Genomic DNA, 24201 nt, shown 5'->3' on the forward strand with positions numbered 1-24201 from the left:
CCAAAGAAGACATACAGATGGCTAACAAACACATGAAAAGATGCTCAACATTGCTCATTATTAGAGAAATGCAAATAAAAACTATGAGATATCACCTCATACTGGTCAGAATGGCCGTCATCAAAAAGTCTACAAACAATAAATGCTCGAGAGGGTGTGGAAAAAAGGGAACACTCTTGCATTGTTGGTGGGAATGTAAATTGATACAGCCACTATGGAAGACGGTGTGGAGATTCCTTAAAAACCTAGGAATAAAATCACCACATGACCCAGCAATCCCACTCCTAGGCATACATCCTGAGGAAACCAAAACTGAAAGAGACACATGTATCCCATTGTTCATTGCAACACTATTTTCAACAGCTAGAACTTGGGAGCAACCTAGATGTCCATCAACAGATGAATGGAAAAAGAAGCTGTGGTACATATACACAATGGGATATTACTCAGCTACAAAAAGGAACACATTTGAGTCAGTTCTAATGAGGTGGACGAACCTAGAACCTATTATACAGAGTGAAGTAAGTCAGAAAGAGAAGAATAAACATCATATTTTAACAAATATATACAGAATCTAGAAAAATGGTACTGAAGAATTTATTCACAGGGAAACAATGGAGAAACAGACATAGAGAATAGACTTATAGACATGGGGAGAGGGGAGGAAAGGGTGAGATGTATGGAAAGAGTAACATGGAAACTTATATTACCATATGTAAAACAGACAGCCAATGGGAATTTGCTGTACGGCTCAGGAAACTCAAACAGGGGCTCCGTATCAACCTAGAGGGGTGTGATGGGGACGGAGATGGGAGGGAGGTTCAAGAGGGAGGGGATATATGTATACTTATGGCTGATTCATGTTGAGGCTTGACAGAAAACAACAAAATTCTGTAAAGCAATTATCCTTCAATAAAAATAAATAAATTAAAAAAAAAGAGTTCCAGTCAAATTATACACAGGCTCTAATGGGAAGGAACTATAAATCCTTCTTTTCTATTAATTTAGATTTTGCTTGTTTATCATCTGTGTGACCCAGGGCTATTCGAGAGATATTTTATTAACCTACTAAGATATTTTATTAGTCTACTAAATGAGCAAGTTCGATGGAGTTTTGTTACTATTTTATAGTCTATCAAATAATAATTTTGGCTACCTCAAAGCCTATCGATAGGAAAAAATATACATAGAGGATAAAGACTGGAATATATGAACATGTGGATATCCAGTGTTAAATTGTGGATGGAAAAGCGATGCCAGGAATCACCAAGAAGAAAACAAATAAATAATTCATGTCAAAATGAGAATTATTGTGACCAAACAGTCAAGGACTCATTCACTGAGATGCTCTTAATATTTAGATTTAAATTTGGAAATATGTAACTAAAAGATTCACTGTATAAAACCTACATCAGGGTCTAACTGCCAAAAGAGAATAAAATACATTTCATACCTTGTTTTATGCTGGCAAAGTGTAGCATGTTTTTACAAATCATACAGATAATTTTATTTTAAAATTTTCTTCATTAAATTCTTTGAATTTTCACAGGAAATTCTAAATTATGTTAGAAAATAAGATATGCAGAGGGGAAATAAAAAAAGATAATAAAGAGATCCTGGGTAACAAGAGAAAAAGAAAGAAAACAATGTAGGATTTCTAAGAAGACATAAAAAGAATAAAATCACAAAAAATGAGTGGAGAATAAAGAATCATCTGCTGTATATTCTGGACAGAAATGTGTAGCTAGTTTCATTATTTCTAATAGATGACCATTTGATTCACATATTTGCAAGTTTATTTCTCTTCAAAAATGCAGATGGTAAGGACATTTTTACATATTATTTCTATCACCTAGCAAGTGTTTAAAAGTTTAATGTTAAAGGAAAAAGAACAAAAGAATGAGGCCAATGAAATGTAGGTGGAAAGAAGAAGGAAGAATGAAAGAAAATGTCTGTAAGAACAAATGTAAGATTTTTTTACATTACTTATCATTACTGGCCTCATATTCTTTATGGCATTAATGCTTCAGTACTTATTGATTTACTATACTGGTAATTTCACTAACATTGACATGCATTTTCCTTTTCTGCATAAATGCTGAATTTTTTAAAAAGCTGGTATGATCAGGTAACTGTAATTCAAGATATAACACAGTGGATATCGCTCTGTCCTACTGTGTGCTAGGCTCAGTTTTGGCACTGGGATTACAAAAAATCCATGTAGCCTCAAATCTTAATTTGCAAAAGTGATCACACTACCTTGAATATTAATTATTTTTTCAACAAAATTATCATGCAATATAAAGAGAATCATAAAAACATGAATGTTTGCTATTTGGGAGTAAAAAAAAAAAAAACAGAGAGAGCGCGCTACTTATTTACCAGAATTTTTTAAAAGCACAACATGTAAACTATAGAGTGAATGAAAATTGTGTGTCTTTCACCAAATTACCTGTGCTCGGTAACCCTCAGTTTCTTTCTCTGTGTTATTGACATAATAGTAACACCTACTTCATGAGACTGTTTTTAAAGTATTAGGTAAAATATCAAGCACCCAGAACAGTGCTTATACATAATAAGCACTGGATAATAAATGCTAGCTCTTAACAATTTATGATTATTATATTTACTGTTATTATTAAGCTTGAACAGGTACTCTCATGATTCTAATGAGACTCAAGTTACTTTCATTTTTTGGTCACACCTAATAAATTAATAAAGAAATGACAAACAGAGTTGTTAAAGAATGGAGGTGTATTTTAAACATTTACATGTAAGAAATTAATGCTTTTAACTCCAAAAAACATCTCTATATATTTGACCATAATTGAAGGTAAATTTAAGATTTTTTTTTGGTGCATGTAAGTTGGACATGACTGAGCAATTGAACTGAACTGAACTGACTGAAGCTCTAAGGCAAATGGCCCTCTTCCCATCCCATCATAGGCCCTGTTATTTTAAAAACGAGCATAAATAAGAAGGTGGGGATGGATAGAAGAAATAAAAGAAGCAGAGGTATGGAAGTAAGAGATTAATTTGCAATAGTATAGTGTGTATAACTGATAGAGATGGGGGGGCAGGTAAACTCTCAGGTGGAGAACTAGAGTGAGGACCTGGATATGACACTGGGAAGAAAGAGAGACAAGTTATGAAAGAATGGTCTTGAATTCCTGTCTCACAATGGTTTAGAGAGATGGTCATACGTATCCCCTAATAGTATGAAGGGCAGCCATTGTTCCAAAGAGAAAACAATGGAACTCTCCTCAGAAAATCTTCCTTACCGACAGTCATCTTCACTTGCAAACATCTGCCCAGTTTCCTCCTGCCCCTAAGGAAGGAGAATTTCTTTCTCTTCCACAGTTGAGTGATTTTTTCCCCCAGATAAACTCATTCTTCCACCCAGGAATGCAAAAGTATCTTTCTATGAAAATGTCTCTACTCTAGTCCAAATCCCTTTTACTCCTAACCTACAAAGAACTTCTCAATCCCATTATCTTCTACTGCCCCTGCAACCCCTACTCTCTTCTGGTTCCTTTCCCCTAGACTTTAAAGCAGCTCAAAATGTTCTCATTTTTGGTTTCTTGTTTTCTGGTCCATTCCCATCCTCTTAGGCTGAGTTTACATTGCTTGTTTTTATCTGCTCCACTGAGGGTCCATTCTTTGCTCTTATTCTTTCTTCATCCTACACACCTCATCTACGTGTATGGGTTCAGTTATCATTGTGTTTATGATTCTCCATTATCTATCGGAAGTACCGCATTATATACCCAATGGTTTTCTGCAATGACTGGTGTAGGCCAAGTGAAACCCACAGTTTCTGGACTCTGTGAGACTCAATTCAAGATGCAAAGAAAGAAATTATATGATTTCTATCTTGGGTAACTTTTTTAGGTCTCAACCAGGGGTTGGTGGGATATCTGAATGGACAGGCCCATCAAGATTGCATACAGTGACATGAGATGATGGCTCCACGAGTCTCCTTACATTTTTAAGCCTCCTTGAAGTTAAATAAGAATGTGTGGTTAATTCAAGTCTTATGAACCATGAAAGGAAGTGATGTGTCTAAGCTATCATATGAAAGGGAAGGTGAAAGAGAGCCAGTATAAGACTCTAGCTATATCTGCCATGTAGTCCTGAAGGTATAGCTTAAGGAGGTGGAATCTTGGTTTCTAAGTGCTTCTGGGCCAATGAAGCCCTTTCTATCTGTTGTATAACATGTAGCATAAACAAGAGGTAAATTTTTGATGTTGCTGTTATTTTAACCTATCTAGACTAATATACTTCTCAAAATAAAATTGAAGCAATGTCATAAATAAAAAGAGGAATGGATGATGGGCCAGCAAAACCAACAAGTGCTCACTCAATGTGGTGAGGCTTCCTGGCCTCTCTGGGGAGAGTTAACACTTGCCTTCTCCATGCTCTCATAGTATTTTGGTATATACCTTAACTAGTACATGTTAAGCAGTTGTAATTTTTGACTTTATGATTCTTTTTCTTTCACCAGCTGCTGAGCTTGACACCTAAGAGACAAAGCAAGTGTTGGTAAAATGAAAAAAATAATGAATAAATGAATAAAAAAGGAAGAAGTGACAGAAAGATAGATCTGATAATTAGGTAGTCATCTGTTCTATAAACGAGTACCACAGTTTTCTCTTAATGGTTTTTCCTTATGTGTGCATTCATGTTTTGATTATACCTTTGGTAAATAACAGATGTTCCAGTACACAATGGATAAGGTACAGCCTGCTGGTTTATCTAGCCTATGCATGAGATTTTGGTCTGCTTGGCATTTTCAAAGATCATTTTGTTAAACTGAAGAATAGATGACAATATTATACAATTTCAGGTATACAACATAACAAGTTTATATTTTTATAGATTATGTGCCATACAAAGTTATTATAAAATACAGGCTATATTCCCTGTGCTGTACATTGTATCCTTGTAACTTATTTTATACCTAGTAGTTTGTACCTCTTAATCCCCTTTATGTATTCTGTACCCTACCCTGCACTTATCTCTTAATAACCACTTGTTCATTCTATCTATGAGTATGTATTATTTAAATTCATTCACCTGTTTTATTTTTTTACCTTCCCCATAGAAGTTGAAACATACAGGAAAAAAAAAAACAAAAACCACAGTATTGTACTGGCACAAAAAGAAATATAGATCAATGGAACAGAATAGAAATGTTCAGAGATAAACTCACCCACTTATGGTCATCTAATCTGTGACAAAGGAGGCACAAATATACAATAGAAAAAAGATAGCCTCTTCAATAAGTGGTTCTGGGAAAATTGGACAGCTGTATGTAAAAGAATGAAATTAGAACACTCTAACACCATACACAAAAATAAACTTCCCATGGATTAAAGATCTAAATGTAAGGCCAGATACCATAAACTCTTAGAGGAAAACATAGTCAGAACACTCTGACATAAATCGAAGTAGGATCCTTTTTGATCCATCTCCTAGACTAATGAAAATGAAAACAAAAATAAACAAATGAAACCTAATTAAACTTAAAAGCTTTCACACAGCAAAGGAAACCATAAACAAAATGAAAAGACAGCTCTCAGAATGGGAGAAAATATTTGCAAAACAAGTGAGCAACAAGGGATTACTCTCCAAAATAAACAAACAGCTCAATATATATGTATATTTTTTTAAACAAAACAAAACAAAAAAAATCAGCCCAACCAAAAAATAGGTAGAGGACCTAAATAGACATTTCTTCAAAGAAGACATACAGAAGGCCAAAAACCACACGAAAAAAATGTTCAACATAATTATTGGAAAAATGCAAATCATATCACACCTATCAGAAGGGCCATCATAAAAATATATATAAACAATACAAGCTGAAGAGGGTGTGGAGAAAAGGAAAACCTCTTACACTGTCGGTAGAAATGTGAACTTCTACAACCATTATGGAGAAGAGTATGGAAGTCTTTAAACTAAATATAGAACTACCATATATCCACAGAAAACCATAATTCAAGAAGATACATGCACCCTATTCATTGCACACTATTTACAATAGCCAAGACATGGAAGCAATCTAAATTCCATCAACAAAGGAGTGGATAAAGAAGACGTGGTACACATATACAATGGAATATTACTAGCTATAAAAAGAATGAAATAATGCGCTTTGCAGAAGCATCCATGTTGCATCTTTAACTTCTATGCAGAGTACATCATGTGAAATGCCAGGCTGGATGAAGCACAAGCTGGAATCAAGACTGCCAGGAGAAATATCAATAGTCTCAGATACGCAGATGACACCACCCTTATGGCAGAAAGCAAAGAAGAACTAAACAGCCTTTTGATGAAAGTGAAAGAGGAGCGTGAAAAAGTTGGCTTAAAGCTCAGCATTCAAAAGAAGATCATAGCATCTGGTCCCATCACTTCGTGGCAAACAGATGGGGAAATAATGCAAACAGTGACAGACTTTATTTTATTGGGCTCCAAAATCACTGCAGATGGTGACTGCAGCCATGAAATTAAAAGACGTTTGCACCTTGGAAGAAAAGCTATGACCAACCTAGACAACATATTAAAAAGCAGAGACATTACTTTGCCAACAAAGGTCTATCTAGTCAAAGCTACAGTTTTTCCAGCAGTCATGTATGGACATGAGAGTTGGACTATAAAGAAGGCTGAGCACCGAAGAATTGATGCTTTTGAACTGTGGTGTTGGAGAAGACTCTTGAGAGTCTCTTGGACTGCAAGAAGATCCAATCAGTCAAAGCTAAAGGAAATCAGTCCGGAATTTCATCGGAAGGACTGATGCCAAAGCTGACACTCCAATACTTTGGCCACCTGATGCAAAGAAGTGACTCACTGGAAAAGACTCTGATGCTGGGAAAGATTGAAGGGAGGAGGAGAAGGGGACCACAGAGGATGAGATGGTTGGATGATATCACCAACTCGATGGTTTGAGTGAGCTCCAGGAATTGGTGATGGACAGGGAGGCCTGGTGTGCTGCAGTCCATGGGGTCACAAAGAGCCATACACGACTGAGAGACTGAACGGAACAGAATGGCAGCAACATGGATGGACCTAGATAGATCATCCTACTGAGTGAAGTAAGTCAGACAGAGAAAGATAAATATATGATATCATTTATATGTGTAAATTAAAAAATAGACTACAAATAAAATTACCTACAAAACAGAAAGAGAGGGCTAGATATAGAAAACAAACGTACAGTTACCAAGGGGGAAAGGAGGGAAGGATACATAGGGAGATTGAGATTAATAGACACACACTGCTATACACAAAATAGATAACTGATAAAGACCTAGTGTACAGTACAGGAAGCTCTACTCAATACTCTGTAATGGCTTATACGGGAAAAGTAGGCAAAAAAGAGTACATACATGTATATGTATAACCAATTCATTTTGCTGTACACTTGAAACTAACAACACTGTAAATCAACTATCCTCCAATAATTATTTTTTTAAATACAGCATTTCTCTCTCTCTAACTTATTTCCCTAATGGATAAAGAAGATGAGGTATATATAAACAATGGAATGTTATTTGACCATAAAAAACAACGAAATTTTGTCATTTCTTTCAACATGGATGGAGCTGCAGGATGTTAAGCTTTAGCATCTCAAACAATTTGATTAAACTACTTTCTTTTCTTTTTTCTTTTTTTTTAAATTCAGGAATGTGTACCCAAGTATCTCCCTGGAATTTTAGCTCCTTCTGAAAAACTGGAATAGCTTACAAACAATGACGCCTTTCTTACTTCCTTATGGAAGCAATTAGCTGGATCTGAGGTGCTTTCCACATATAGAGAAAGTTCTTTCACTTTTTATAGTAGCTATCCAGCCTGCTTTTCCCATTCCAGATGCCTGATAGGCTTTCAAAGTAGAAGTGTTATTGGCTCAGTTCTGACTGACTGTGAACCCGTGGACTGTAGCCTTCCAGGCTGCCATGTCCGTGGGCCTTGGTGGGCACTTTCATTTAGGATCCCTGTCGATTCTTTAGGAAACTTAACTGTGGTTAAAGAGGCTTTCTTGGGAGAGAAGTACTGTTGAGGGCTGTGTTGCTGTGAGAGTTTCCCTTCTGGAGTAAGAATTGATCTCTGCCTTCGCATATCATGAATAAAGTGCTAACGGTTTTTTAAAAGCCATCTGAGTAAAGCATTTGTTATATATTATGCTATAATGGTCACTGTCTACTAAGGGTGCGGGCGATTAACTTTTACTTGGTGATTTCTTCAATTTTAGGGAAACATTTTTGATTTGGTCTTGATGTAGTTAAAATGCATGGTATGAACTCCCTTTTTTTCTCAAAGAGTATAATCTGGTTCATAAATTGCAGATCGTAGAATCATGCTAAATGAATATCCTCATTGCTCAAAAAATTAATTCTTTTGACAGAATCATTCACTTAAAATGAAGTGAATATTTAGCTTTATATATTAAGAGACCTGCATGAAGTATCAATGCCTTCATTTTCATATACTGCCTCCCTCAATAATTTCATAGTTCATTTACTTTTTATTGAAGTTAAGGGTATTTGAGCCATATTTGTAAGTTCTCATTGCCAAACATTTTTCTTTCATTCATTCTCTATTTTTTTTTTCCCTTTTGGTGTGGCATTTCTGGTCCCCCTGCATTTGCTAGCTGATGAAAATGGTCATAATCAACACACCTACTTTGAACAGTAGACCTTAGGCTATCACCTATCACCACACGACAATGATTAAGACAAGGGGCCTACAGTCAGACTGGCTGGGATTTAAATCCGAGAGTTTCCATCTTCTGCTGTGTTACCCTGGGCAGTCAGCTAAATTTCTCTTTATAAATCTCAGTCTCCTCACGAATATGGTGAAGATGATAATGGGCTGTTCAAGAAAAGGAAATAGGTAATACATATGAATAGTTTTAGACAGATATCTTTATTGAGTTATATAATAGTTGATCACTGTATATCACAAATTCTATATGCTGATGCTAACTTTAATTTGCTAAGGAAAATAACCTTGCATGTATTCAAGTCTTCCAGGTCAAAGACTTTCTACCACCAGTGCTCAAAGAAAGGAATTCAGTCATTTTTCCACTTAAGGTCCTCCACACCCTCAATTGCTTTTCCACTTACTCCAGGCCCACGCACTTTTGCTTTGTTTGGGTTTTACCATTCTCCTTGAACATAATCATCGTCTTAATCCTCATACTTATCAGAATATCTCTGGTCCCTGAAGGTCTGGCTCAAATAACACCCCTCTTCTTAGATTCCCTCTCTCAAAGGTAGGAGCCTTAATTTTGCAACTGTAAATCTGGCACTTCTACGACATTTATCTTTTTTATAGATTCTGTTAATGGAAGCAAATGGTGGCGGGGGGGATGTGGGGAAACTGAAATAGATGGCCTAAATTTGGATAAAAGGAAATAGATGGATTTGCATTGTACAGGATCAGATTAACCACAGTTTAGCAGGTGCCAGGGGGCTAGTAATCTTCAAGGAGGTACTGGCAGAAATTGCAGGAGTCAAGCCTTAGAACAAGGCTACCTTGAGGTGAGAATGACGTGGTAAGTTGGATGCAGGGGAAGATGAAGGAAGCGGCAAAGTAGATGATTTTCAGGAGAGAAACAAGAGAAAATGAGGACAACTTAAAATCTTGTAAATACTTAATCTTGGTTTATTGTGTAATCAACCCCTGAATGACAGACACACAGGGATCAGTAAACACTTTCTGGAAAGGCCCAGAAAGGAAATATTTTCAACTGTATCTTCTATATTGTAACTACTCAGCTGTATAGTTTTAGTGCAGAAGCAATCATAGATGATATGCAAAGAAGTAGGGATGGCTGTATTCCAATAAAACTTTATGTAACAGGAGGTAGGCTGGACTGAGGTTGTAGTTTGATGGACCCTTATATTTATAAATGAGACATAGACCTGTGAGTTAGGGCTGTGTCTGTTCTGCACCTCTAACTGCCAGTATAATGCTGACATATTTTATGTATTCAATAAAGATGTATTATTCATTAAGGGTGAAGATTATTTGCGGCATAACACGTCTCATTTATAATCTATGTATGTTAATCCACTCTGATACCTGGAACGTTTTCCTCCATTGCCATATTTGTGTTGACATTTACTATTTTGGGGGTGACAGTTTTACTTCCTAAATATGTTCTCCTCCTACATTTTCTGAATGTTTCATTAGTTAAAAATAATATAATTCTTTTTATTTGAGTTTTATAAAAGTGCTTCTTCTGATGACTTTAATTTCCAAAGACTCTGAAACATAAATGAATGTTATTGATTAACTTTAAAAAAGGAACAAAAGACCATCAACTTCTGTGCCAACTAATTTCAACTGACTAATACTATTTATTTGTAATTTTTGATGATACGACATGAAGTTACAAGTCCCAAGGACTGGAAAGTAGTAACTGGCTGATGCAGTCTGTCATGGGTGAGTAAAGAAGTTAGTGGTGATAGGATTCAAATTACGTATCTGCCAACTCTGATCCAAAGAGCATAAGAAATTATATTGAGCTACAAAACATTATATTTATTCTGAGTGTGTGTTGATGTTTGAAAGAGATTCATCAAATTATTAACCAAGGCAATCTAGATGTCACATGACATTTTTGATTTTGACTGTTATAGAATTTCTAAATGTTCTACAGTGGAAGATGTGATTTTGGGGATTTATGCTTCTAATAGTATGGTGAACTAGAAACTTTGAATGGCTAAGATAATGTACATCCAGTGTATTTTTAATGCATTTCTGGGCTCTTTGGAAAGTTAAGGAAATAAACCAATAAGCTATTTGATTTCATTGCTACTGCTGCTAAATCACTTCAGTTGTGTCCGACTCTGTGTGATCCTATAGATGGCAGCCCACCAGGCTCCCCCATCCCTGGGATTCTCCAGGCAAGAATACTGGAGTGGGTTGCCATTTCCTTCTCCAATGCATGAAAGTGAAAAGTCAAAGTGAAGTCACTCAGTCATGTCCGACTCTTAGCGACCTCATGGATTGTGGCCTACCCGGCTCCTCCATCCATGGGATTTTCCAGGCAAGAGTACTGGAGTGGGGTGCCATTGATTTCATTACAGCCACAGAAATCCTGGAAGTAAATGTTAACACTGGTTTTGAGACCAGGAGGCTTAACTGTGGGCAGATACTGTCAATGGGGTCAAACTTCTGAATCCTGCATTAAGTTAGAAAATTGAGAAGTGTTAAAGTGGTACTAGGTTAAAGCTATATCCCCTATAAAATAACGAATCCCAAGTGCTTGCCACTAGTATTTCGACAGGTCAAATTCAATAATATTTTAGCTCTCAGTAAAAGGAAAGTCACCAAACATGAAATAAGGCATGAGTGACAGCAAAAACAAGGAGGTTTAAGTCTCTACCTGGGAAGTGTAACTAATGGAATTATCAAATATAGAACATAAAATGGTAACACAGTATAAGTTTAAACAAATAAGAAGTAAAATAAAAAACGAGCAAGCAACAAAAGGTTATCAGGAATGACAAATCATACTGAATTTTTAGAAATAAGAAAGGCACCTCTTGAAAATTAAACTCAATAGATGAATTATACAATAGATTAGACACTGTCAAAGTGAGAACTGGGGAAACAAAAGCCAGATCCAAAGAAACTATTCAAATATATTACACTGAGACAGAGATGCAAAATGTAAGAGGTTAAGATATATATGGACAACAGAATTAGAAGCTGAATATACTTGCAGGGGAAGTACCAGTAAAGAGGCTAGAGATAATGGCGGCGAAGTAAAAATGTCTGAGATCTTAGTTCAACTTATGAAAGATATGAGCTCATAAATATTCAATATATAAATGCAAAGATTAAAAAAAGAACACTAGGCAATTGTGGTAAAACTACAGAACACAAAGTTAAAAGGAAAGGTCTTAAAAGAAGCTCAAGAGAAGGAATAGTTCAAATAAATGCAAATTAGACTGAGGTCTCAACAGGAACAACTGAAATGAGGAGGTGAATTCAGTTCTGAGAGAAAAAAATGTGAAACTAGAATTGTGAACCCAGCAAAACTATCTTTTAAGAAAAAAAGACATTCTCTGGAGGAGCTTACTTAAAATTGCAACTCTTCTTTAAATAAACTGTGGCTTCATTTCACTCTGGAATTTTCTTTGCTGGAAGTTTATTTACATATTCAATCTCTAAAAGAGATCAAAGACTTCAAATTATCCATGTGAAACAACAAAATAGCTGTGTTTTTGTGAGAATTTAAAATTTACATCAAAAGTTTTAAATTATCATATAGTTTTTCAAAATATTCAAGATACTCCAACCTTTTGAATTACACAGCAATATTATTTTTCATTTCTCATATTGATTGTCTTCTCCCATTTGGTGGTGTTCTGATTTGTTGGTGATTTATCAACTTAAAAAAAAATCTTTGGGCCATTTGAGAATCTCTATATTACGTTTTTCTTTTTAATTTCATTTCTGCTCTTAGCTTTATTCTTCTTTCCCTGATTTTCATTTAAGTTGCTATTCTTTTTCTAGCTCCTTGAGATGGGTATTCAGAATGGGTTATGCATCTTTCTGATATTTTACCATATACTGTCTAGCTCAGTACTCTTCAAAGTCAATCCCCTGGACCAACATCATTAACATCACCCAGGAACTTGTCAGAAATGTAATTTCTTGGGCCTAGTCTCAAATGTGGATCCTGAGGAATATGACCCAGCAATCTATATTCTAGTAAGAATGTGCATTTAAAAACAGAACACTGTTCATAAAGATTAATTAGTGTATAAGTAGACAACTAGGTTAAAGTTATGCTAAAACAAAAAGTAAATGCAGGTGAAATAGTTCTTTCTGTATCAGAGAAAAGTACTATTATAGAAATAAATTCTGAACTAAATTTGACTAAGAAAATCAAGCAACATCAACAATAAAACCAAAGCAAAACCAAATGACATCCAAAATAAAGCTCCTACTTAAGTTTAATGGCTGTTCAGTCTAATATTAAGTGAGAAGATTCATAATTCAATCATAATTTAATCCAATCCTGCTTTCTTATACCAATGATTCTTCTCCTAAACAATGGAAAAGAAAAGTTCTTAGCCATTGCTCTGTATTTCAAATTACACAAAAGAAATTTCCTCATTCTATCAGGCACTAAGTTCCCTAAGGGTAATACTCAAAAAGCAAAATTTTAAGCTATTTCATCAAATTATTAAATAAGTCATTTTGACTAAACTTTAACAAAAAAAAGCCATTAGCAACATCATCTCAAACAGATGGTATGAAATAGTTCTAATATTACCCTAGGCATGGTTCAGTAGCTCCAGAAATAACACATAAATTCATAAATATAAACAGAAAGGTAAGCCAGCAGATTAGATATAATACTAAATTTACAGTTGGTATGGAGACTGCCCCAGTTTCAAAAGAAATGTCCACAACCAACATCACATTATGCATTGCTAGATTCAATGATCTATCTTTCTATCTCCATGAAGAAAAACAATAAGCTGGAATATCAACACCAGTGAACGTCAAAGTCGCTCAGTCGTGCCCCACTCTTTGTGACGCCATGCACTATACAGTCCATGGAATTCTCCAGGCCAGAATACTGGAGTGGGTAGCCTTTCCCTTCTCCAGGGGATCTTTTCAACTCAGGGACTGGACCCAGGTCCACTGCATTGCAGGCAGATTCTTTACCGGCTGAGCCACAAGGAAAGCCCAAGAATACTGGAGTGGGCAGCCTAGCCCTTCTCCAGCGGATCTTCCTGACCCAGGAATTGAACCAGAGTCTCCTGCATTGCAGGTGGATTCTTTACCAACTGAGCTATCAGGGAAGCAACACCGGTTGATAAAGACAAAACATTTTGCTAAAGAACTTCAGAGAATAGCATAACAATGAGAAAAATTATATATGAAATCCCAAATCTACAGCCAAAGAAAAAAAGATTTGATTATCAAATTGAACTTTTTTTTAATCAATAATTCTTATCAAGATATTTTGAATGCCTAAACTCACATTTTTTAAACTTCTTACCAGGAAATCCAAAGAGTTTATACTTTCACATGGAAAAAAAAAAGATTGATGAAGACTTTAAGTATAACAAGTATTAATTTCTAAACTAAAATGAAGGAAGAGAAATCCCCAAATATGTAATATGTTCCTACTTTGACTACAATTGTTGGCATTTGTCAATAAATTTAGAAATAGATTTTTTTTCTTAGTTAAATCACTGAAGATTGAGTCATATTTCCCTTCTTTTACTTCTTCCTTCAAAAAAATCTTACCCTTAAATAGTTCTGATACCTTGAAGGGGAATAAACAGTGGAAAACTAGTAAAAAAATAAAATTATCAGGATACCTTAGAAAATGGTACAAAGGTTTGAATTTATGCAGAAAAGTTTAAAGCCATGTTCAAGCTGGTTTTAGAAAAGGCAGAGGAACCAGAGATCAAATTGCCAACATCCGCTGGATCATGGAAAAAGCAAGAGAGTTCCAGAAAAACATCTATTTCTGCTTTATTGACTGTGCCAAAGGCTTTGACTGCATGGATCACAATAAACTGCGGAAAATTCTGAAAGAGAAGGGAATACCAGACCACCTGACCTGCCTCTTGAGAAACCTGTATGCAGGTCAGGAAGCAACAGTTAGAACTGGACACAGAACAACAGACTGGTTTCAAATAGGAAAAGGAGTACATCAAGGCTGTATATTGTCACCCTGCTTATTTAACTTATATGCAGAGTACATCATGAGAAATGCTGGACTGGAAGAAACACAAGCTGGACTCAAGATTGCTGGGAGAACTATCAATAACCTCAGATATGCAGATGACACCACCCTTATGGCAAAAATGAAGAGGAACTAAAAAGCCTCTTGATGAAAGTGAAAGAGGAGCGTGAAAACATTGGCTTAAAGCTCAACATTCAGAAAAAAAAGATCATGGCATCTGTTCCATCACTTCATGGGAAATAGATGGGGAAACAGTGGAAACAGTGTCAGACTTTATTTTGGGGGACTCCAAAATCACTGCAGATGGTGACTGCAGCCGTGAAATTAAAAGATGCTTATTCCTTGGAAGGAAAGTTATGACCAACCTAGATAGCATATTCAAAAGCAGAGACATTACTTTGCCAACAAAGGTCCATGTAGTCAAGGCTATGGTTTTCCCTGTGGTCATGTATGGATGTGAGAGTTGGACTGTGAAGAAGGCTGAGTGCCGAAGAATTGATGCTTTTGAACTGTGGTGTTGGAGAAGACTCTTGAGAGTCCCTTGGACTGCAAGGAGATCCAACCAGTCCATTCTGAAGGAGATCAGCCCTGGGATTTCTTTGGAAGGAATGATGCTGAAGCTGAAACTCCAGTACTTTGGCCACCTCATGAGAAGAGTTGACTCATTGGAAAAGACTCTGATGCTGGGAGGGATTGGGGGCAGGAGGAGGAGGGAATGACCGAGGATGAGATGGCTGGATGGCATCACAGACTCGATGGATGAGAGTCTGAGTGAACTCCGGGAGATGGTGATGAACAGGGAGGCCTGGTGTGCTGCGATTCATGGGGTCGCAAAGAGTCGGACACAATTGAGCGACTGAACTGAACTGAACTAAAGAGATAATTAAGCTTCTTTGCATAGGAAGAATATATTTTATACCTAAATCAGGAAGCCATATAATTTCTACATATTAATACTTTACTTAACTTGTATGTATGACAAAATTTTATGTGAGATGCTATGTATGTTTTTCCAAGTATTTGAATAGTAAAATATGAATATTTTATAATTTTTACCAATTGCATTAATACTGTCTTATAGTCAGTGCATATTTTGAAGTAAAACAAAGGCACTTACCAAACATCTTTATCTGTGTGGTAGTTGTTAAGCGTGTATGCCCAAAGTATATCTAAGTAAAAACTTTTAATATTCTTTTTATTCGCATAAGCTTAATAAGGTGAGCTTGTGCTATACTTATTGAATCTTGTCAAATTTCTTTAGGATGAAGAAACCCTTTGAAAGATAACAATTAACACAAGTGACCTTTATTACTATTTATACATCCATTCTATCTGGAAAATTCACTGCATGTGGGAAGACACTACACAGACCAGTTTAAAATTCACCAACAATCGTTTTACTGATAGACTATTCTGGTTGTGAAGAATACCAGCTGACACAGGGAGTGTAAACCATAGTAAATGTTAGAGCATTAGCTTTGAGAAGGGCTAATAATCTGCTTCCTATATTCTATGTCAGGGGTGACAACAGCAGGGAGTGACTAGAACAGACAATAAACCATGTATTTAAATAGAACAGAAACCAAGGAAAACAATGTGAGATATCAAGGCAAATAAATAAGTGTTAACAGTGACTATGGTGGATGGAAGTGTCTGACTCCTCACTCTTTGTCTAGGTCATCAGGTGGAGGAAACTGTAGTTGTAAGTGCTGTCGTGCACTGTAGAGGTGTGTGTAAGTGAAAGTGAAGTTGCTCAGTCGTGTCCGACTCTTAGCGACCCCATGGACTGCAGCCCACCAGGCTCCTCTGTCCATGGGATTTTCCAGGCAAAGAGTACTGGAGTGGGGTGCCATTGCCTTCACAGCAGTAAATGTCCCATGGCACTGATAAACTCTCAGAGCCTTGAGGCCAAGGATTTTATGCTCTAATGGAGACATTTTTGCCAGGTACATGTTCTTGATGATATCATACTCTAAATGTTTCTTAAAAGCCTATCACAGTCTGTGGAATTTATTTCCTTCTAAGGTGGACAATTGTGTTAGTTATTATCAATGTTACAATAAAGATCAATGTTATAATAAAGATAATGAGACTTGAGTTATAAAAAAATTTAAAATATAAAACAGAAGTCTGCTACTAAGCCTGCAAGCCCTACTTCTTTTTAGTTCTGACATGTCATTTGTAAAGAAATAGAGATAAGAAACAAACAGAAAACACATTCACTTTTGATAAGAGAAAGATGACTAGATTTGGAATTAGAGTAACTTTCTATTTTTGAGTAAGCTATTTAAATTTTCCGACCCTTATATTTCTTATCTGTAAAATCGGAATAAGGATATGAATAAATATATGTGAAAAATATCTTAGAAACTATTAATTGATACAAACATCAAAGCTATTGCTGATACATTGTGTTAAGTATATCTTGGTACTTACACATTATTTTAAAAATACTAAAATGTTTAAAAATGCACAAATATATGACAGTATTTTAAAACCTTATTTCTAGCCACCTCTCAATACTTTTTTGCTCATTTTCATGGATTTATTTTTTATACCAGAGACAAGATCATTTTATGTGACTAACAATATGCTTGAGTTTAAGAAAACTGAAGAGAAAAAAATAAAGTCATATATTTTCAACTTCTATTAATAAGTTCTTAAAAAGTAGCTTAATTGGGCTTTCCTTAACTGAGTCCTGTCGGGCTCAGTTGGTGAAGAATGTTTCTGTCAATGCAGAAGACACAGATTTGATCCCTGGTCTGGGAAGCTCCCACATGCCATGGAGCAACTAAGCCACTGCTCCGTAACTACTGAGCCAGTGCTCCGTAACTACTGAGCCAGTGCTCCGTGGCTACTGAGCCTGTGCTCCGTGGCTACTGAGCCTGTGCTCCGTGGCTACTGAGCCAGTGCTCCGTGGCTACTGAGCCTGTGCTCCGTGACTACTGAGCCAGTGCTCCGTAGCTACTGAGCCAGTGCTCCGTGACTACTGAGCCAGTGCTCCGTAGCTACTGAGCCAGTGCTCCGTGACTACTGAGCCAGTGCTCCGTGACTACTGAACCTGTGCTCCATAGCTACTGAGCCAGTGCTCCACAGCTACTGAGCCAGTGCTCCGTAACTACTGAGCCTGTGCTCTAAAGCCCATGTACAGCAACCACAGAAGCCTGAACACCCTAGAGCCTGTGCTCTGCAACTAGAGAGGCCACTGCAGGGAGAAGCCCTAGGGAGGAACGGCGACAAAAGAATAGTCCGCTCTCACCACCACCAGAGAAAAGCCCACATAGCAAAAGACCCAGCATAGCCAAAAATAAATAAATTAAAAAAAAAAACTATTGGAAAAAAGTGGCTTAACTTATACTCAAGTTTTTTTTTTTTTACATTTACTTTTTCTTTTTTTTTTAATTTTTATTTTTACTTTATTTTACTTTACAATACTGTATTGGTTTTGCCAAACATTGACATGAATCCGCCACGGGTATACATGAGTTCCCAATCCTGAACCCCCCTCCCAGCTCCCATGCTATATCATCTCTCTGGATCATCCCTGTGCACCAGCCCCAAGCATCCTGCATCCTGCATCGAACATAGACTGGCGATTCATTTCTTACATGATAGTATACATGTTTCAATGCCATTCTCCCAAATCATCCCACCCTCTCCCTCTCCCTCAGAGTCCAAAAGTCCACTCTACACATCTGTGTCTCTTTTGCTGTCTCGCATACAGGGTCAACATTACCATCTTTCTAAATTCCATATATGTGTGTTAGTATACTGTATTGGTGTTTTTCTTTCTGGCTTACTTCACTCTGTATAATCGGCTCCAGTTTCATCTATCTCATTAGAACTGATTCAAATGTATTCTTTTTAATGGCTGAGTAATACTCCATCGTGTATATGTACCACAGCTTTCTTTCTGCTGGAGAGGGTGTGGAGAAAAGGGAACCCTCTTACACTGTTGGTGGGAATGCAAACTAGTACAGCCACTATGGAGAACAGTGTGGAGATTCCTTTAAAAATTGCAAATAGAACCACCTTATGACCCAGCAATCCCACTGCTGGGCATACACATCAAGGAAACCAGAATTGAAAGAGACACATGGACCCCAATGTTCAGAAAGCTGTGGTACATATTCAAGTATTTTTGAGGGCTGAACATTGTTCAAAATGTTATACACACAGTGATGGATATGATATGGCTCCCTTCCTGTGGATCTCATAGTCTCCTAAAGGAGACAAAGCTTTTATCATAATAACAACAAAAATTACAATAGAAACACAGTCTAATGGAGAAAGATCCACTCTACATTTTGTCTAGTTGGTGACAGGTAAAGAAAGGCTGGTTCATTTACTTGCTTACTCTGTATAAAGCACTATCTCACTATACGCCTATTCCATAAAGCTGAAGCTTCGACAGTGGATTTGTGGAGTAGCAGATGGAAAATTTAGAATGACAGTGAATTTGCAGGAGAGATTTGGTTTGGGGTTTTAATTATGATGAGTGCAACCTTAGGTATCCATTCTTTAATAGATAGATTTTATCACAACATTGTTAATCGGCTATACCCTAACACAAAATAAGTGTAAAGTTTGAACAGAAATAAAAGACAAAGTAAACAGTTTCTGAAACAAGAGTTTTAAAAAGATGTATTTTTATGTCAATTAACCGCATGTAATTTATCTATGCTTCCCCAAATGCTCAGAATTTATAAAGAGTGAGCAAAACTGAATCATTCTCTACTATACAACATATAGTAAGGATTTCTATATGGATTGGTTAGGGCATGAAAGTCATGGGTTTCCTCACCAAAATGTGTTACAGGATAAAAAAAATTCATTCTAGGGGAAAGAAAATAAATAACTTGGTATTTTATCCCAATTTTGTTATACTAAAAAATTAGTAAAATTGTATAGATCTCATGGGCATTACTTTGAGTAGTTTTCGGTGTATTAAACGAAAATGCTGATCCCCTATATTTGGTATGTGTGTGAACAAGAAGAGGTACTGATAAAAACATCTCAGTTCACTGCAAATATAAACAGTAAAAAAACAGCATGTGCAAAGATTAAACAATATCCTATGTAAGCAAGAATCACTCTTTATTTCTTATCGTGTTATGACATAAGGAGAGAAAAAATGTTTTGATTTAAAAATCTGTCAGCTATCATGTAATTTAATATGTAGTGACATATACTGCTAAAAGGTATATATTAACATTAGAGACCTAAACTCCAATGATTAATATTATAGTGATGACAGAGTGAAAGTGCCTAATTTTAATCCACTGTTTATCTATGTGGGGTAATTTATAGATCACTCGACATGTTTTAATAGTAGACATAAAAAGATATCCTCTAATACCCACTTGCTTTCAAGATCTGACATTTGCAATTACAAATACAAAGAAATACCAGGGGTTGCCTTCATTGGATATGTATACAAATAGCTAGTCATCCCATACACAGTTTATAAAAAGTGATCTATTAATAACAAAACTGCTCCAAAGACCCAGGATCTCTTAATATTCTAGTTGAATATCAAAAGGTTGACTTAAAATGAGGCCAGAAACACAAAGAGTGGACAACACATTGATTTGCCTGCCAAATATAGTTTTACCACCATAAATCTCAGGCTGACAGTTGCACAAAGCTTTCTTCACCCAAACACTGCCAAGTAAGGGCGTTTATTCACTGATTGGTTGATAGTCACCATGACAACTGATGCCACAATTAGACAAGTACAATCCCACTTTCAAACATGCACACAATTCATTAATTCAGCAAGACTTTGTTGATGATACATTATAAGGAAAATGAGGGAAATATTTAATACTACTCGGAGACTGATATACTTGCCTCTTATCTAGGGTAAAATAAATTATAAGAAGTGATGAAAACAATCATTTAATTAGACCAAAGTAAGTCTGACAAGCAATTCAGTGAATTTAATATTTTTAATATTTTTAATAATTGTAGGTATCTCATTCAAAAACTGAATGACCACTAAATTAGCCTTCAAGTTATTTTCCTAGGGGCCCTTTTTAAAAAGAGGTTGGAAAGAATGTGAGTCCAATTTTCTGCATATTAAATAAGATAACAGCAAACATTTCTTTGGTACATGAGAAGAAGTAATTTTACTCAATGTTAACTGATGTTCCTCTGTGGAAATCCCAGTGAAAACTGAAAGGAGTCATTTCTCTATCCTTGTCTACACAGAAATCATATTTACCAGCGATGGTTCCTAAGACAAACAACTCTATAGGTTCAGGATTTAAATACTAATAAGAATAAGCTAACGAAGTGTCTAATGTAAGGAAACATTGTGTTTATCAACTTTTACTTAATTTTAACTTAGCCAGTCTTATCAACCAAACTACTGGAAGAGAAATGCTGACATTTCTAAATTCATTTTCTCATATTGTGATCCACTAAGTGTGTGAAATGCAGTTAATGAGTTAAAACCTTTTATACGCATGTTTAAGGTTTTTCTGTTTACTTTGGTTTGAACGAATATACAGTGAATAGTGTGGAAGGCTAGATACTGTATTGTTAATACTTGATTCAGAGATATGAGTTAGGAGAGGGTGGAGAAAATTTTTTCTTTATATATATTTTTAGTTATTTATTTAATGAAAGTGAGATTTACTTTCTAACTGCAAGTTAAAAAATCCAATAAAATACTGAAAAACTGATCATGATATAATTAAAAATCAGGACAAAGTATTTTGTTTAATATGATCTCATTTTATTATATATGTACTCTATACATCGGTGCACATCTGTGTGTATGTGGGGGGGGTTGTTGTATAAAATAGAAAAAAAAAAGGACTCTAAGAGTGAACCTAATTATATACCATTGATTATCCCTGGGTAGTGGGATTATTTTATATTCTCTTCTTCATATGTATTTGTATAATTTGCAATAAGAATGATTTTATTCTTTTATTAAGAAGGGTTATTATTACATTATAAGCAATTAAAGTGAGTAACTGCAACATCTGCTTTTTACCTTCTATGTGTTGCATTCACTTTTAGAAGATGCGAAGAAAAGTGTCTTCAAAATTGTAACAATTTAATAGAGAAACACAGTGCAAGTATGAAATATTATAATACGGTGTATGAAGAATACAGATGATTTGTATAGAAATTTAGAAGAATCATCATATATTCCTTCTTAAAAATATACATTTGCCATATTTATACTATCATTTTTGGTAAAGTACAAATACTAAATTATTTGATCCATATATAATCTGAATATACATTTTTAAAATAATTGAATTTGTTTAGACAATAAAGGAAGAAATGTGATTTCAAAACCATTCCCAAGAAGGAGAGTGATTTTTGATTTTTAAAGAATGTAAACCATTCCTTAAGAAAAAAAGCTGTCTATATGGTCCAAGTTAAAGAAATATCAAAATACAAAATATTTCACCTTATTCTTTGACTCTGGATGAAGCTCATTAAAAAAAAAAAAGGCTCAGCCTTTAATGAGGTAGTATAAAGTAACACCCATATTTGCTATCAGTTTGTATGCTTTTTTTCAATCAGAGATTCTCCTCTAGGGCTTTGAGTTCTGAACTAATGCTAAAGAACATGGTGATTCTTGGAGTCATATTTGTGAATGGGGCTGAACAGGTCTAACTGGTTTTGATGTCAATGTTCTTTGGTGCAGCACTATTTAGAGGGTTTCAGATTTATGACTGCATTCCAAGAATAGTGTTCCTGGCTGCCAATTTAATTTTTGTGAATCCCATAGAACTTGCCAGTGAATTCCGTATTTCTCTACGATTCACCATAATCAGTTTCGGTTGCTTGCAACTAAGAATCCTGACACAACACTACATCTCAAGTTGTATGGTTCTCTAATGACAACATATAGAACACCTAAATTCCACACAGTTAAAAGTTCCATACAGCTTAGGTATGGTCCCATTTCACCAGAATACATGCACCATAGTGTGCCTAAAACAGTTTTGGAATCCATAAAATTAATGAAATTAAAAATAAAACCACAAATGTTTCTTTTCTGAAAAGTTGTGTGATTTTCCTTCAATGGGAATATCTATATCAGTTCAGTTCAGTTCAGTTGCTCAGTCGTGTCCGACTCTTTGCGACCCCATGAATCGCAGCATGCCAGGCCTCCCTGTCCATCACCAACTCCCAGAGTTTCACTCAGACTCAGGTCCATCGAGTCAGTGATCTGAAATTCCCTGTAAGCTCATGTTTATGACATTTTCTCTTTAGGTCAGCAACTTAGAAGACATAGTTAGCTTTCTAAAATTAGCAAACATTTTTAATGTAATAATGAAGGAAAAACACAATCTTTACGCTGAATGTATACTCAACACACTCTACTTGCTTGGCTTGTGGTGTCCTGGTATACACTGCCTCAAAAAAACAGCTGGTCCTCTGTATGCTTTCCAGACACTTCTTACGTCATCTTATGTCTATGCTCATGAGTGTTTAAGGTTAGTATTTTCTGATGCAACAGTCAGAAAACAGCCCTCCAGCTCATCTTTTTTAATTCTCTTGCTAAGCATTCATTCTGGTTCAAAAATGGAGTGTCTTTTAGACATCATGTGGAAAGCGGTGCCAGTCTTTTTTTCTGGATGTTTTGTACTCTCTTTTAGGAAGCAAATAAAGGAATTAAACAGTAATCCCTACTTTCTTTCTTATATTTTGCCTTAATTGGACTTTACTTCACATAAAGTAGTTTAAAGTTAAACTATCTGATTCAACAGAAAAAAATCAGAACAAAATAAAAACACCTCTTCTGCTTGCTAACGGGATTGACTTGGGCCAGTCACTGATTTCCTGAGCCTCCATTGTCTCAGTTTTAAAGACAGGATTAATACTCGATCTTTCTGACATCAAAAGGTTGTTTTAAGATTCAGACAAGGTAATTATGTTTGTGACAGCACTTCAAAAATTAAAAAGCATTTAAAAAAATAAGCCTGATGTTCAAATATGCACAGACCACACTGTGTAAGGCCACCCTCGTCTATAGCAATATAACAATTCCCACAAAAGTAAATATCTACATGAAAAAAGCATTCACCTTTACCAGGAATAAAAGAAATGTCCTCCAACAACAAAGACATCGCATTTTTACTTATGAAGAGAGATGTTTACAAGATAAGTTTACCTAGTGCTAATGCGGCTAAAATTGGGGCTCATTCAATGCTTGTAAGTTAGCAATAATACTTTTGTCAAGCCATTTGGTGGTATGTCTGTTGAGTCTTAAAAGATTTCATACTTTTGACCCACTTATTTTCATTCAAGGGCTTCCCTGATAGCTCAGTTAGTAAAGAATCTGCCTGCAATGCAGGAAACCCCAGAATCACATTCCCCCAGAATCACATTCCCCCAGAATCACGTGCACCCAGAATTACATTCATCCCAAATCACATTCATCCAGAATTACTACAAATTCTTTGCAATGTGGTTATTTATAATACCAAGAAATGAAAACA

The sequence above is a fragment of the Ovis canadensis genome, chromosome 19, assembly GCF_042477335.2.
Source record: "Ovis canadensis isolate MfBH-ARS-UI-01 breed Bighorn chromosome 19, ARS-UI_OviCan_v2, whole genome shotgun sequence".
Classification (NCBI taxonomy): Eukaryota; Metazoa; Chordata; class Mammalia; order Artiodactyla; family Bovidae; genus Ovis; species Ovis canadensis.